Consider the following 17,020-nt stretch of genomic DNA (forward strand, 5'->3'; position numbering starts at 1 on the left):
AAGAAGTGCCTTGTCGTGTCCCGTCATCTCAAGCTTGCTGGGCGACCTAACAACCACCTGTCCACCGCCGTCGACGACGGCGTCTCCGAGCCCGCCACTGTGCAAGAATCTGCAGCTGGCTCCGTTCTTGCAGTAGCCTCTGGCGAAATACAAGCAGGGTTTCCACCCAAACCCTGAGTTGGGGTCCTCCAAGCTCACGTCGCTGACTGAGCAACTTCGTCGGTGGAGCTGATGAACTTCCCGAAGATGGAGGATCAGAAGGCCATCCAGGAAGCCGCATCGCAAGGATTGCAGAGCATGGAGCACCTGATCCGGTTCCTCTCCCACCAGCAGCAGACCCCTCACGAAATGGCGTTCCACTCCTTCGCGGAGGACCAGCCGCCGCTCTTCGGAGCTCTGACGTGGCTCAACAACGCAGCTTTCCGCCAGCAAAACACCAGCTTCAGCGGCCTTCACGACGCGGGGAGAAACGACGACGTGGTCATATCGCCATCCGGGAAGAGCAGCAGCTGCAGCGATCGGAATCGGAGGGATATAAACGGGTACGACGGCGGAGAAGAGGAGGAGGGGGAAGACGAGCTGGAGTGCGAGAGGAGAAGGTGACTTGAGAAGCGAAAGGTGACGGGGATTTAGACGGAGACGATGAGGACGACGACGGCGACGACGGAAAAATGGACGGCGGTGATGAAGGCATCGTCGTATCACACGGCTCGCGTAGCTTTCTCTTGTTCATTCCTCCACCGCTCTCTTCCACTCCGATATCCCTCGCCGTCGTCATGTAATCCTTCAGCCTCTTGACGTCAGCTAACTTCACCGGTTTAACTATGAAGTCCTCCGCACCTTCTTCCAAACACCGGTCTATGCGCGCCAAAACGTTCTCGGATGACATAATCACGACGGGAGTTGCTTTGAATGTGGAAGATTCTTTGATTTTCTTGAGCAATTCGTAGCCGGTCATCCCAGGCATACAGTAATCCGTGATGATCAGGTCCACCTTCAAGCCGTCGAATCCGGCGGTGGAGCTCTTTTCCTCGTCCAGGCCGAGGAACTGCAGAGCTCTTCTTCCGCTGTCAACAGTCGTCACTTTGTAGGAGGAAATTTTGAGCAATCGCTCGATGACCTTGCGATCAACGAGGCTGTCGTCGACGGCGAGAACGTGAGCTTCCTCCGAAACCAACGGCGGCGAGAGATCCAGCTTCTCCGACTTCCTCCGCCACGAAGCGACACCGTTCCTCGCCATCTTCCGGATTGGAATCGGAGAAGTTAAAAACAAGGGTTGCTCTGCTTTCTGTGGCTGAAGTTTTATACAGTGGACAAATGGTGGAGAGAAATGGCGAGGTGAAAGTTGTCTGTCTGCGTCCGCAGCTCTCAGAAAGGCGCCATTGGTGGTGGCCATGGAATTGGGTGGATCGAGACGATCGAAAACCTGAGAATTTTGGGGATTTTTTGAAGGGCTTTTGGTATGGGTCTTAAGTGTAGGCAAACCCACTTTAACATTTTATTTTATTTTATTTTATTTTTTTTTAAAAAAAACTGTAACAATTTTATAAAAAGTAATATCTTCCCCTGTAATAAAATTGACTTTTATTAGTCAAGCATTTAATGAAACCTTTAATTTTTATTTTGATATGACTGGACTCGAAAATTGAATGTTTGAGTTGCCTACGTACCCCTCCAAAGAAAAGATCAAGTCATAATGTAGTTCAAATACATATATTTTTTTTTGTTGGTGCCGTACACAGTTTATGCTCTTGCGGGCTAGGAGCATTTTGTTGTCACCTTTTACGCTCGTGCGGACAGTGAGCTTTTGGTGCCATTTGCAGTTTCAGCTCATGCAAGCAAGGAGCATCTTGGTGCCGTTTGCATTTTCAGCTCATGCAAGCAAGGAGCGTTTGTTGTCGCCTTTTATGCTCGTGCGGACAAGGAGCTTTGGTTGTCGCCTTTTAGGCTCGTGCGAACGAGGAGCGTTTTTTTTTTTTATGATTTTGTCAAACGATCTTAGAGAGGCATTCCTTGCAATCTACATAGCAAGGAGTCTTGACTGAGTGATTGAAGAAGTTTTTGGGGAAGAAATCGCGCATCGTGATGGCAACGGGCGATCTTTGTGTCATAATTTCATCATCCTCAACATTTTCATGTAGCTTTGAAGGTTGACGGTAGCTGCTTTGCCCCCTTTCCGATTGGTGAACTTGTGGAGGAGACCTATGTTTCTTGTGCATTTTCTTTGGAGTGACATAAGTCCATCCTTCAACTTCACTTGACTTGACTGACATGGTTTTGGAGCATGCCCCCAGCGGTTGAGGTGAAGATTTTGAGTTCAAAGAGGCAGAAGTGACGGAGGTATAGTTTGATTTCACCACATCATTAAGATCTAGCTCGATGATCCCTTTCTGAGCCAACTTCATGATGAGATCTTTTAGCACAAAGCACTTTTCCGTCGGATGACCAATGAAGCGGTGGAATTTACAGTACCTTGGACTGTCAGTACGGTTCATATCTTCCGGTCGTTTGCACTCAGGTAGGTCGATCACTTTTTTGTCAAGCAAGTCTTTCAACATGGCAACCACGTCAGAGTCGGGGAATGGATAAGTCTTCTCCTCAAGCTCCTTCAAAGTGCGTCTACGTATCTCTTGATCACGAAAAGCTTCGGTTTGAATCGCCTTGCCTCGTGTGTGGATTTTGACTGGAGTTGTGTTGACCGTCATTGCTTCCTTGGTGGGTTTCCACGCAGCCTTATCCACCTTTGGCCCCAAAACTTTGTCATTCTTGTAGTCGGCGATCTGTTCTTTCTTCCCATGACGGGTGATGCTTAACTCCATATCATGGGCGCGAGTGGCTAACTTCTCAAATGTTCGTGGTTTGATGCCTTGAAGGATGTAGTGTAGTCCTCACTGCATGCCTTGAACGCACATCTCAATGGCGGAGGTTTCAGAAAGCCGATCTTTGCAATCCAGACTTAAAGAACGCCATCTATTTATGTAGTCGACGACAGGTTCATCTCTCCACTGTTTCGTACTGGTCAGCTCTAGCATGCTTATAGTACGACGAGTGCTGTAGAAACGGTTGAGGAATTCCCTTTCTAGCTGGTCCCAACTGTTGATAGACTCAGGTTCGAGGTCAGTGTACCAGTCAAAAGCGTTACTTTTCAGCGAACGCACGAACTGTTTGACGAGGTAGTCTTCCTTTGTCCCAGCATTGTTGCAAGTTTCAATGAAATGGGCGACATGTTGCTTCGGGTTGCCTTTTCCATCGAACTGCATGAATTTTGGGGGCTGATAACCCCTTGGCATCTTCAAAGCATCAATCTTCTTGGAGTAAGGCTTTGAGTACAGTACGGAGTCATGCGAGCTTCCTTCGTACTGTGTCTTGATAGTGCTTGCGATCATCTCCTGTAGCTGCTGGATAGAGAGAGATCTCATGGATGCCGTTGCTTGGTCTAGCTTCGGCTTCTCTTCAACTTTCTCCGCTGATGGCTCCTCTTCTTCGTCATCTTCTTTCTTTAATAGGCCAATATTTGGGTCGACTTTCACGTCGGGCAGCGCATCTACTTGGTTGACAAGTGCGGCAATCTGCAAGTCCTTCTCTTCCACAGTCCGTGTGAGCTTTGCGATTGCTTCATTCATCTGAGCTAGCTGCTCCTCGATTGAAGTTGCTCCAGTGGTCATGACTTGCATGGTTGTACTGCCGCTTGGATCAGGGTCGGAGAGTAGGGACTCTGAGTATTTCCTCGGGCTTTCGTCTTCTTTACCTTCTTGAACCGTGATGTAGAAAACATCTTGGATCTCCTCTTCAGTGCCGTTCTCTTGGGTTTGTTGGCATGAAGATTTGCCAGTGTAGACGATGATGCGCCTCCTTACCTTCAGTGGTCCTTTTGTGTCGACCTCTAGGATTGCTTGGCGCTCCATCCTTGAAGGAATCAAGCTTCGAGCGTCGTCTTTTTCTCCTAACCCATCGAGCTTTTCTTCCTTTGGTGTTGTCTTCCTCTTTCCAAAAGGCTTACCATTATCTTCAAATCTTTCTGAAGCTGATCGTCGTAGAGGAGAGATAGCTGTGTTGCTTTGTTTCTTAGGCTTTAACAACCTTTCAAAAACAGAGCTTTGGGATGTCGGCGCGTTAAGCCTCTTGAAGACAGAGGTTCGGTCTTGACCACCAATGCGATTAAGCACTGAAGTTCTGGAGCTTGAATGGCTCATCCTATCGAAGACCGACGTCCGAGGGGAGGGTTTAGGCTCTTCTTGGTCTTGTTCAATGCTCACGCTGGTGTGTTGAGCGCTAGCTTTCTTCACTTTGCTTGAAATCTTCACGGGTGCATTTGGTGTGAAGCCAAGTCCAGCCTTGTTGTTGTCAACTCCATAATCATGCTCCTTCAACTTCTTTTGAGTCTCGGTGAGGTCGCGATCTTTGTCGTTGACGGTGTTTGAAACCTTCTTTCCAAGATTTGAAGAGGAAGCAAAGTCATGCCTAGCCTTTGACATGAGTTCGTAGGCATTTGGGTTGAAGCCTTCTTCGGTCCTCTTAGTTGGAAGAGAGCTTGGTTTCACTATGACACCATGTTGCGCCTCCAGACGGTTGATGAGTCCGGCGGTTTGCAAGTTTTTCTCCTCTGCAGTCTTTATCAGCCTTGCAATTGTTTCCTTCATCTGAACCAGCTGTTTTTCAATGGAGGTAGTGCCGATAGTCATGACTTGTTCTTTATTTGAAGCCATGGACTGTGCTTGAATATCTTGAACGGAGACAGAGATGAGAGGTAGAGATGGTCCCACTGGGCGTGCCAAATTTGTAAACACGAAAAGTTCCTGAAACAAGAAACAAGAAACCGTGTACAAAATATATTTTTTGTGTTTAATGATTTTGGGGTTACAATCTCTTTGTAATTTGATCCTCTGATTCTATCTTCGTAGGGTGTAGGTTTGTGGATGAGCTGTTGATCCAAAGGGTCGTCGGGGCTTGATCTAGGGATGAACAGTTGATGAACGAATCTTCAAGGGGCGTTGGGCTTGATCTTGAAGAATGGGTGTATGGGTTTGTGGATGAGCTGTTGATCCAAAGGGTCGTCGGGGGTTGATCTAGGGATGAACAGTTGATGAACGGATCTTCGAGGGCTTTTGAGCTTGATCTTGAAGACTGGGTGTATGGATTTCTTCAAGGGCTTTTGGGCTTGATCTTGAAGGTTGATGGATGAGCGGATCTTCAAGGGCTTTTGGGCTTAATCTTGAAGAATGATTGGATGTGTGGATTTGTTGAGGTTGTTGATCCAAAGGGCCGTTGGGGCTTGATCTTAAGATGAACGGATGATGAATGATGAACACTTCTCTTCAGATTTGACGAAGAACGAAGATAGCTTTCTTGGTCCTTCGAGATTTGCTTGAGAGCTTTAGAGTTTCAAAGCTTCAAAGTTTTGGTGTAATGTAAATTTCCTTCTTTTTTTCTTCTTCCTTTCCCTCCCCAAAATGAATGCCTTGGCTTCCTATTTATAGAATTCCAAAACTTGATTTTTGGATTTAAATAATCAGATGAACTAAATCATTTCTGCCAGGTATTGACACGTGTCCTATTTGATGACTTTTCCAATTTATTTCGATTTTTCGTTGAGTCACACGCTACATGTAAAATTTATGTGACACGTGAGCGTTGAAATTTTAATTATTGGTCAACATTCATTTCACCGAAATTTTGATGTCTACAGTAAAAAAAAAAAATTTATTAAGATTGAAGAAAATTGTTATTAGCATTCCAAAAATCTTATTGTACATCGCTCACAAGTGTAATTTTCTTACTAGTTCTAGAAAATTTGGAGTGCAAATTGAAAGGAATTGTTATCAAATGGTCCCTTAGTGTAAGTAAATAAATATTATAAAAATAAGGTTTTTTTTTTAGTCAAAATGGTCTCTGAGATTGGCGTAACTCCTCACTTTTGTCCTTGAGATTTAAAATCAATAAAATTGGTCTCTGAGTTTGTTCATCATCAATTATTTTGGTCATTCAGTGAAAAATCTCTATTAAATGAGGAAAAAAATGACACAACTCTCTTAATTTTGTCAAATCATTTTGGCCCATTATTTATTAAATTAAGAGTATTTTTGTTATTTTAGTCATTATTTAACAGAGCTTTCCATGGAAGGACTAACATGATTGATGATAGACAAACTCGAACACCATTTCTATTGATGTCAAATCTCATGAATCATTTATATTGATGTCATATTTCATGGACATCATCGACCATTTTGAATAAAATGCATAAAAATAAATCTTAGATGAGACAATTTTGAGTCAATTTGGCTCTTTAATATTTCTTTCGGTTTGGAGATAAAAGTGATAGTTAGAACCTAATAAAATTCAGGCTAAATCGCCAAAATGATCCTTGAGATTTGCATAACACATCACTTTAATCCCTGAGATTTCAAATCAATAGAAGTGGTCCCTAAGATTGTCCACCATCCATCATTTTGGTCATTCCGTTAAAAACTCCGTTAAGTGTCCCAGAGCTCTTTGCCGGAAGTTTGGGTAATTTTCAAAACTTCATAACTCAATCATTTCTTAACCAAATTCGACCCATAATATATCAAAATGAAGATAGGAAAGTTTAGAATAATATTATACCAATTTGGAAACCCAATGCTTGCCGGAGATGGCCGGAAAATAGCCTCAAAGTTGATTGGTCCGAGGGAAAACTGGAAAACTCGTCGGAAGCTAGGTAAACTTTAAATGTTCATAACTTCTTCAATACTTAACGAAATCAAGTGATTCAAAAACAAATATCATACTTCTCGATGAGACAAAGAGAATGGTATCATTTTAGACGGCTAACTCGCTGTGGTTTGGCCAGAAAATGGATCGAAAGTGGCTATCTTGGTCTCGAGTTAGCCACTTTTGAGCTGTTTTCAGCCAAAACGAGTTAGCAGTAAAAAAAAAAAAAAGGTACCGTTCTCTTCATCTCATCAATAAGTATGATTTTCATTTTTGAATCACTTGATTTCGTTGAGTATTGAAGAAGTTATGAACGTTTAAAATTTACCCAGTTTCCGGCGAGTTTTCCAGTTTTTCCTCGGACCAGTCAACTTTGAGGCTATTTTCCGACCATCTTTGGCAACCATTGGGCTTCCAAATAGGTATAATCTTATTCTACACTTTCCTATCTTCATTTTCATATATTATGGGTCAAATTTGATTAAGAAACGATTGAGTTATGAAGCTTTGAAAATTGCCCAAACTTTCGGCCAAGAGTTTCGGGACACTTAACAGAGTTTTTAATGGAATGACCAAAATGATGGATGGTGGACAATCTTAGGGACCACTTCCATTGATTTGAAATTTGAGGAACCAAAGTGATGTGTTATGCAAATCTCATGGACCATTTTGGCGATTTAGCCTAAAATTCATATGCTTTGGAATAAAAAAGTTTAGAAGAATATATCTGGAGATTAAGACACTATTGTAAATGAATTTATTTAACCACTCAACTATATGATTGTCACTTTTGTGTTTTGTTAAAAGATCGTGTTTGTCTATTTTTAATGGATAAGTGCTGATTTAGTCCCTTAATTATCATTTCAATAAAAATTAGGTCATTGAATTATTTTTTCGGTAAAATAAGTCCCTAAACTTATTTAAAATTGTTAATTTCATCCTTACTATTGTATTCAAAGCTATTTTATCATATTTTTTGTCAACTTAAGTCACTTTAAGTCCTTTGCATTTCATATAGGTTGCGAATCTAACGTCTAATTTACCCTCCAAAGTTAACTCCATACACTATTTATTTATGAAAAATTACAAATCTACCCTCCAATGTGTCTCACATACAAGTAACATGACTTAAATTGACGAAAAATTGAATATGGTGGCTTCGAATCTAATATTGGGGATGTAATTGGCAGATTTTTATAATGAGGGACTGATTTTTCTGAAAAAAATAATTTAAAGACCTAATTTTCATTCAGGTGATAATTTAGAAACTAAATTGACAATTCACTCATTTTTAATTACTACTTGAACAGCTTGACATATTAAAATACTATTTGAATTGAACCCACAAAAAGTGTTATTCGGCACTTGAATATATAATATAACTCAGAATTATAGTATATGCTAAATTTGTACAATAATCGGCACTTAACAAACCAGTCGTTCGGACTATACCAAATTTGTACTATATACGAGGATGATCATTAAAATCGCTTTTGTGGCCTCCAAAGAATCTTATGCCTTTGCGTTGGTGTAAAGTGCAGTTCAAGAGAGCTCAAGTATCACAGATTTGGGTGGCTACTGGTCCACTACGGCCTACCGGGACTTCTGTTGCAATATTCTTCATGTCTAGTTGATCTGTTATAAATTGCAATATGTAATATATTATCCTTGATGTCTAGGCCAGCAGTTGATGGTGCGATGGTTTTGAACTAGGGTTGGTCAAGCAAAGAAAACGAAAGGAGAAAAAGGCTTATCTTATGGTATGTTCTTCCAACTATAATTCAATCTTATTTTGCACTTTGAAACTCAATTTTTACATCATTTTACTAAATTCCGTTAGTTCAGTTAAAATAGTTAAATTCACTCATGATTGTATTTTTTAATTCTTGTTATAATTGCCATGCGTACAAGATAATATTAAAAACTATTTAATATTTAATATTAAGAACTATTTAATATTGTGTGGAACTTAGGTTGGCACTAGATTTTGTTGAGTAGTACTACAATCTGTTCAAAACTTGCTATGTTATACGTTTTAAATATAATATCTTATCTTATGAAGAAAAGAAATAAAAAGTGGGGAAGAAAACTGCAATGGAAGAGAGGGAAGAAAACTGAGAGGAATGAGAAGAAAAAATATAAACTGTTAGATAGATATGAAATTAGTAGAAAAGATAATTATAAAAAATTCAAAATAGAAGAATGATAAAATATTATATTTAAAACTTATGATTTTTGAGTGAATTGAAGTGTCACTCAGTAAATCTAATGACAAAACGAGCCACACAGTTTTTCTCCCCTCTTCACCAATCTACTGCTAAACTGCATAGAGCACTATTCTGAAAAGTAGTTGTATGAGTGGAATTAATTGTATTAATTTTTAATTTTTTAATAATTGATGTTTAATTATCTGCAAATAAATAGTGGTAGTCTTATTCTTTAGAGCAATTCCACCACAGCTCTTTGGCTGGCACCCAAGCCAAAAAATGGACTGGCTTCCCTTCAATTTGCCCCACCCCAGCCCAAGCCAGGCCACAGGCCGGCCCAGAATTGACAAACCCAAGAGCCGATCCATCTGACGTCAGGCTTGTGTCAGCTTGACGTCAAAGTCCACTAAGTCGCTGCTGCTTCCGTTGCTACCGTTGATCTTCAACGTTGAGGACGATCGACCCTCTTTGCTTTTCTATTGATCTCGCCAGCTGATTTTCAATTGGGCTGTGGTATTTGGGTTTTCTCTGAACGGCGAAAAACTCAAGACGAGCTTAGTGGGATGGGTGAAGCGAGGAAGATGAAGCAAATGGGAGGGGCAAAGCGAGGAAGATGTGGAGATGCAGAGACGTCGATATTTCGTCCCACTACGACTGCGGTTGCAGAGTATAGCTGTGAAATGAGATGCAGAAAGATGTGGGTGTGGATTGGATTGTGGGAATCGGGTGAGTCGGAGAAGGATTGAGGTAAGGTTGAAGATTGTGAGGTAGATAGGGATTAATTTTTATTATTTTATAATAAAAATTAATAATAATTTTAATAAAATTGACTAGGCTATTTAGTTTTAGGGGTGGAGATGCATTTGGTGTAAGATCCCACATTGCCCAGGGGTGAGGATCCTGTAAACCTTATATGTATATTCCCATCTCTACCTAGCACGAGGCATTTTGGGAACTCACTGGCTTGGGGTTCCATCGGAACTTCGAAGTTAAGCGAGTTTGGGTGAGAGCATTCCCAGGATGGGTGACCCATTAGAAAGTTCTCGTGTGAGTTCCTAGAAACAAAACCGTAAGGGCGTGGTTGGGGCCCAAAACGGACAATATCGTGCTACGGTGGAGTCGAGTCAAGGATGTGGTGGGGGCCTGGGCCGGGATGTGATATTTGGTCTATTACTGTTCATTGGGGTCTATCACTGTTCACTAAGTGGATTAAATAGGCTGGATGCTGGCTCATTTTTATAGGGGTGGACTTGCTCTTAGGAACCAGTTTGGATTGCCTACAAATTAGGAGTATCTTGTTTATTTTGGATACTGTTGATCATGGAATTAGTTGTTCCATGTTTTTAGCTATTTGTATTATTTCGATTGTTACATAATTGGATTAAAGTTGAATTATGTTGGAAGGAGTTCAAAATATTGTATTATTGGAATTAATTGTATTATTTAGCTATTTGTATTATTTCGATTGTTACATAATTGGTTTAAAGTTGAATTATGTTGGAAGGAGTTCAATATATTGGTATTACACTCATATTAAACTCATAATACTATTACTACACTAGTGTGAGTTCCACATATTAGTATTACATCCATATTAAACTCAGAGTTCAATATATTGATATCACACCTAAATTACTAATCCATTATAGAAATGAATTTTTTTTATGAATTCAATATGAGAGAGAGATTCCATGCGTGCTACTACAAGGGGTCGAGTCCTACCCTTTGATATATGCTTTTGTTTTTTATGAGATGCATACTCTTTTCGACGTTAAGGTAGTTCCTCATTTTGATAGAATTTCAATAGAGTAAAAAAAAAAATTTCATAACTGTACATTTTGATGACTTAAGTGATCAATGATTATATATTTTTAATTGAGAGACCATTATTCTAATTGAGTTAAAGTTGAGAGACCATTGCTACAATTTTTCTCATTTGATTTTCCATATTTGCCCCTTGATTTAGCCTTACGTGTGTGGCACGTAACTCATTTTGACATAAGTTCTAACGGAGTTGACAAAAAAGACTATAGTTGCACGTTTTAATGAATTAATTAAGGGACTAATGGTCACATATTTTTAGTTGAGGAATCATTACTCCAATTGAGTAAAAATTGAGGGGCCATTCATACAATGTCCTCAAACAAAAGCATATTAAAGTAAGGGTAGGACACGACCCTTTGCAATAGCACGCATGAAATGTCTCCTTCTCTCTCAAATGAGCTTAATTTAGCATTTCTTGATTTTGATTGTACTAAATGATAGATCACTAATGAATTAGATAATTTGAGTATGATATCAATGTATTGAATTCATGAATTTAATATGAGTGTTGTACTAATATATTGAACTCACACTAGTGTAGCAGTAGTGTTAGAAGTATCAAACTCAAATTATCTGATTTATATATAAGCATCACACATTCTTCTATATATAAAAAAATGTACCACACTCATTCAATTTACTGTAAAAGGCCTAACATAACATTAGGTATATATGCAGAGTGAATAGAGGAAAGTCTTGACAAGATAAAGGGGTAACGTGCCATTATAAACCACTGAGCACACATATTAAAATGCAATTTGTCACGAATAAGAAATGATCATGGTATCAGCTTTGTGGAAAACAAATGTGAGCCCTAGTAGCAGCTTTGTGGAAAACACCTCCCTCCCCACCCCCCAAACGATCATGGTATCAAGTTTTCCTTGTGCGGGTGGTAAGACCACGATGCTAGAAGAGCACACAGAGAAAAGGGCAAGAAGTCTCTCTTTTGCCTCGACTCTACAACTTGACTATTGCCAATTCTTTATTAGTGTGTAGTTATACTTAAGGCCGACAAAATATCAGGTGCTAATCATCTGTCTTGTAAAATGTTGAGTGGTGGAGCTATTTTTTTAATATTATTTTGTAACAATAGCAATGACATGGCATCAGTGAGACTCAATCATGTAACACAAGAGAACTTGACCAATTTTTTAATAGAATTAATGGTATATAACAAAGTGATGTAAAAATTGTGTTTCAGTGGCGCAAATTAGCCTTGATTGGAAGTGTTTTCAAAATAATTAAAAATATTTTGGATTCTAAAGCACTTGCAATTTTATTGATGATTGGTTTTGAAAATGTTTTTATCAAAAGTTTTTAAGTTAATTTTAAAAATATCTCCAAACGAATTCTTAATTTTCAAAAAACAAAGTAAGATTGAAGTAAAGTTTTAAAGGCATACCAAAAATAGGCCATAAAATAAAAAGAGATATTTCTCCTCCCGTGAGGGCTGGCCTAGGCCCTAGGGTATCAGCGTACACAGATATTAGGGTTAATACTATGTTTCCTTTAACAAAAGGAGGATCCGGTTGATGGCGACCCAAGTGTTTTCTAAGTGCGTCTCAAATTCTTAATACCTCTTTTTCCTTCAACTGCAGTTTTCAAATGACCAAACCACCAACGCAGCTCATAAAATACAAAAGCGTATCAAAATAAGGGTGGGACACGACCCTTTGCAGTGGCACGCATGGATCTCTCTCTCTCTCTCTCACATATGAGTTTAATTTAGCATTCCTTGATTTTGATTGTACAAGATAAGTTACTAACATATTGAACTCATAAAAGAATTATTTAAAAAAAAATAATGGAGTGTAATATTAATATATTGATTCATGAGTCTAATACAAGTGTAATATTAATATATTGAACTCACAATAGTATAACAATAGCGTTATAAGTATCAAACTCCGATTTTTTTGACATAGGCGTCTCAGTTTTGAATTTTCTAGATCAAATATCCATGCCTCTTAGTGATTTGATTAAACTTTTTTTTGTCATAATTTTGGTGCTATATGCACATTGTGTTGTAAGAAATTCCCTATAATCTAGCCTTTTGATTACAGTCTCATCCGTTACAGATATTTGTCAAAAAAAAAAAAAAATTGGTTAGGTTCTATTGTAGGCATAATTTACTGAACAATTATGGAGGCCATAGAGAGAGAGAGAGAGGTGCGACATTTGTAGAGAGAAAGAGAGAGATATGTAATTGTGGGTGTATGTTATTTCACCTTATTGTGCCTTTATTTATAGTAGTAGGGAAGGTTAATTCCTTACCCTTTAGGATTACAACATTTAATAGGTAATCTACTCCTAATAGGAATATAAGATACATTCCCATATCTACTAGGATTTACACAATCACATTCCTATTCCAATAGGACTGCACCGCTTCCCCTTGAGTGTGTAAATGCTCAAGTAAATGGCGCATCAGGTCTTCAATGATGAAGCAAGTACAGTTGATGAAGTTGTCAGCACAATGAGCGAATGCGAGTCTTAAATCAACGGAAGAATGCATAAAAGGTAAAACTCACAAAACCCTTGCTATGGTAAAACCCAAGGTGGGAGAAAAACCCATAGACTAAGGACAAAAGTGAGAAGTTGCATTAAGTCAAAACTATACGTCTTTTGGACGCAAGTAGAAAAGCGCTCAAGGATATGATCAACCCAGGATGGGTGCCTCATTAAAACCTAGTTAGGTAGCAAAAACCCAGTGGGAAAAATGCTCCTAATCGTAGGGAAAAAGAGTACATTAAGATCAAGTGAGTATACTTCTGGATACTTCTACTGAGTTTGACATAACTTCCAAATGAGAACTACAAGCATTGCATATGATAGTTAGGCATACCAATTCCTCGGAGGATGAGCTTGCATGACTTCAATCTTCTGATGCTCTGCTGATGTAGATGTAGACGCAATATGTCTTGGCATTGACTTTGTTGATGTGTCATGTCTTGGTCGGGTGGATACATGCGGCATAGTCTTCATGGATCGTTGTCGGGACTCAACGATAGATGAAAACACATCAAGTACTTAGAATATGCTCAACAAGAACTCTTAACCATGTCTCACTTGTGGTGTAGTGAAGTGAGGTGAGTCTTGGAACGATTCGAAGATTTCATAACTAAGGTCATATCATGGACCTCCAAGATATTGCGATATCCCTAACGGTAAAGACATAACCATTTTGGGATTTTGCCTTGTGCGGGTTCGATAAGTAACTTACGTCAGCATGACAACAAGGCAAGCATCATTTCGAGGATCAGGGGGTTGGATCTGCTCGAGATGCGTTGGGATTTGCCCTTGTAGTACCTTCAGGGTACGTCTTTAATACCAATTCAATGGTTGCATGTAGGCACGGTGCTACATCTTTACCAAGATCAACAATGAATGAGATGTCCTGTCTAAATACAATGAGCTAAGTACAATGAAGCGCAAAGTTGAACTTTAGATATAGAATATTGGATTCCATAACCTCTTCAAGTATCTCATTTGCATATAACGTGTCACATCTCGGCCTGGGCTCCCACAACATACCAGGCTTGACTCCACCGTAGCACGATATTGTCCGCTTTGGGCCTCGACCACGCCCTCATAGTTTTTTTTCTTCTGGGAACTCACATGAGAACTTCCCAGTGGGTCACCCATCATGGGATTGCTCTCATGCGCTACTTGCTTAACTTCGGAGGTCCAATAGAACCCGAAGCCAATGAGCTCCCAAAAGGTCTCGTGCTAGGTAGGGATAAGAATATACATATAAGGATCACTCCTCTGGGCGATGTGGGATCTAACAATCCACCCCCTTAGGGGCCCGACGTCTTCGTCGGCACACATGCGACCAGGGTTAGGCTCTGATACCAAATTGTCATATCCCGGCCCGGCCCCCACCACATCCCGAGCTTGACTCCACCGTAACACGATATTGTCTGCTTTGGGTCCCCACCACGCCTTCGCGGTTTTTGTTTTTGGGAACTCACACGAGAACTTCCTAGTGGGTCACCCATCATGATATTACTCTCGTGCGCTACTCGCTTAATTTCAGAGTTCCGATGGAACCCGAAGCCAGTGAGCTCCCAAAAAGCCTCGTGCTAAGTAGGGATGAGAATATACATATAAAGATCACTCCCATATGCGATGTGGGATCTAACAATACACCCCCCTTAGGGGCCCGATGTCTTCGTCGGGACACAAGCGACCAGGGTTAGGCTCTGATACCAAATTGTCACATCCCGGCCCACATCCCGGCCCGGGCCCCCACCACATCCCGGGCTCGACTCCACCGTAGCACGATATTGTCCACTTTGGGCCCCAACCTTCGTCGGGACACACACGACCAGGGTTAGGCTCTGATACCAAATTGTCACATCCCGGCCCGGGCCCCCACCACATCCCGGGCTCGACTCCACCGTAACACGATATTTTCCACTTTGGGCCCCAACCACGCTCTCACGATTTTTTTTTCTGGGAACTCACACGAGAACTTCCCAGTGGGTCACCCATCATGGGATTGCTCTCGTGCGCTACTCGCTTAACTTTAGAGTTCCAATGGAACTTGAAGCCAGTGAGCTCCTAAAAGGCCTCGTGCTAGGTAGGGATGTGAATATACATATAAGGATCACTCCCCTGGGCGATGTGGGATCTAACATAATGTATGGATAATCAAAGGTATACTCAAAAGTGACATATTCAGGGTGTCGTTCGAATGGTAGACCCAAATACCGTCAGAACAATGCTTTAACTTCAGGTTAAGGCATAAACGAGTTTTCCTAAGATCTTTCATCTCAAATTCCATCTTCAGGTGCGAGACAGTTTTCTCAAGCTCTTTCGGAGTCTTAGTGAGATTCATGTCAACAACATAAACTGTAACTCTAGCAATTTGGAATAAGACTTCATAATTTAACATGCAAATAATTCATACCCCTGACTGATTAAATAATCACTTAAACGGGTATACCACATCCATCAGATTGTAAGTGAATGCCTCAAAACGAGTTAACAAGGTGTTCCGTGGTTTTGAAACTATTTGAACCAGTCCATGTAATTCTTCGGGAACTTACATGTAAATCTCCATATAACACTAATCACATTTCATAATGCTATTATCAATCACATGACGTTTTGAGAGAAACCTTGCGCCGTAAGGCGTGCATCATATCGCACTATTTCATTCATCTTATAACGTGCCCTTTCCCACTTGTAACATAATAGGGTTACCTTGGGCAGTGTAGGAACGACAAGTCCAAACACACTTTGGTAAGGAATTTAACCTGGATTGTAATTTCAGTTGTCTAATCAATTATACGTTGCCACTTAATTAATGGAACACGGTTCGATATCGTCGCTTTTCATTTATGTCGATAGCTACCATATAAGTGAAAATATCATCGATAATAATCTCATTTCAATTCCATTTAGCTCATCCAAACTAGTATACTGGACTAAGAACTTCAAGTCTCGGGAGTAATCCGGATTAATCTCATGAGATGGAAATGATTTGAGATAGCGATCGAGTTTAGATTCATTGTTGTGCTGTGTCTTCCTCTTCTAGGGAAGTGAATCCTATGAACCGAATGATCTATTATGCTCCAGGCCAAGACAAATTGATTGGCTATCCGCCGGTGTACCAAACCATCCAACATGGGCATCTAAACCATCCAATAGAAGCGGCATATCCTCCAGGGATGTTGACTCAGCGTCCGTTAAGTACGCCTATCTTTGCAGACATGTTTGCAGCTGGTATATGATCTCGTCACTTTAGCTAGATTAGAGAAATGCGTCTAGAGCAACATTCTGAAAACTAGAATTCATCACACTTGCTTATCACACTTGTGCGGTATGGGGATTGAGATGAGACATAGTGGGCAACGTCCATGCAAATTCGCGCTGTTCTCCAGGAACGTTGACGTTCTTATCTCTCCGTAACGGCGGGAAGACTGTCTCATTAAAGTGACAACCCGTAAATGAGCGATAAAGAGATCGGGTGCAAGGGCTCTAAGAGAGCTAATGTGAAGGAGAATCATGATCGACAAAAGATACACATCCTTCTTTGAGGACCTATGTTGGTACGTTGCGGCGTCGTAACTTGGCACATGGAATGCATACCTAAATGCATAAATATGAAAATTGTCAGGTTCGTACCCAGTAACCAACTATAACGTCATATAGGTTGGGTGACAATGGGCCTCAAGGCGGACCAACATAACTGCATAAAAGGATTGCATAGCCCTAGGCAGAAATTGAAAACTTGGTACTTTTACCAAAATTGGGGCGATCATTTAAATTTGCGCTTTATGATTGCTAGG

The 17,020-nt window shown here is 40.5% G+C and overlaps 1 pseudogene across 1 annotated transcript; it reads right to left on the bottom strand.

The window, feature by feature from the left end:
• Positions 1–445: 445 nt before the first annotated feature.
• Positions 446–1,462, bottom strand: LOC148696479 (two-component response regulator ARR5 pseudogene; annotated as a pseudogene). Its single transcript, XR_015963752.1, has one exon. The product of XR_015963752.1 is annotated as a two-component response regulator ARR5 pseudogene (transcript).
• Between the last annotated feature and the right edge of the window lie 15,558 nt (positions 1,463–17,020).

This window comes from Pyrus communis, chromosome 6, assembly GCF_041283825.1.
Source record: "Pyrus communis isolate YQ-2024b chromosome 6, ASM4128382v1, whole genome shotgun sequence".
Lineage (NCBI taxonomy): Eukaryota > Viridiplantae > Streptophyta > Magnoliopsida > Rosales > Rosaceae > Pyrus > Pyrus communis.